The following is a 624-nucleotide window of genomic DNA, read 5'->3' as shown; positions in this document are numbered from 1 at the left end:
GGTCTTCCTTATTCACTGTCCAGGTAGCGCCTGTGTATTAGGGTATTGAAAATACCATGTCTTGGGTCAGGCGCACCTTAGTCCTTAAGCTGACATCTTTGCTCTTCAACACTTTAAAAAGTTATTGGGCAGCAGATTGGCCTAATGCACTACGTTGGTTGATTTCTTGACCGCTGCTTCCATGAGTGTTGATAATGGATCCAAGAAGAATAAAATCCTTGAAAACTTCAATCTGTTCTCCATTCATAAGAATGTTGTTTAGTGGTCCAGTGGTGAGGATTTTTCTTTTGTTTACATTAAGATTCAATCCATACTGAAGGCTGTGGTCTTGAATCTTCAGAAGTAGGTATTTTCAGTCCTCTTCACTTCCGGCACACAAGATTATATCATCTGCACATCACAGGTTGTTAATAAGCCTTCCTCCGATCCTGATGACACGTTTTTCTTCATATAACCCAGCTTCTCAGATTACTTGCTCAGCATGCGGGTTGAATAAGTATGGTGAGAGAATACAAACCCTGTCACATGCCTTTCCTAATTTTAAACCACTCAGTGTTCCCATGTTCTGTTCGAACAACTGCCTCTTGGTCCATGTACAGATTCCTCATGAGCACAATTAAGTGT

The sequence above is a fragment of the Chrysochloris asiatica genome, unplaced genomic scaffold (assembly GCF_000296735.1).
Source record: "Chrysochloris asiatica unplaced genomic scaffold, ChrAsi1.0 scaffold00059, whole genome shotgun sequence".
NCBI classification, from domain to species: Eukaryota; Metazoa; Chordata; class Mammalia; order Afrosoricida; family Chrysochloridae; genus Chrysochloris; species Chrysochloris asiatica.
Note: the sequence above shows the minus strand (reverse complement) of the source record.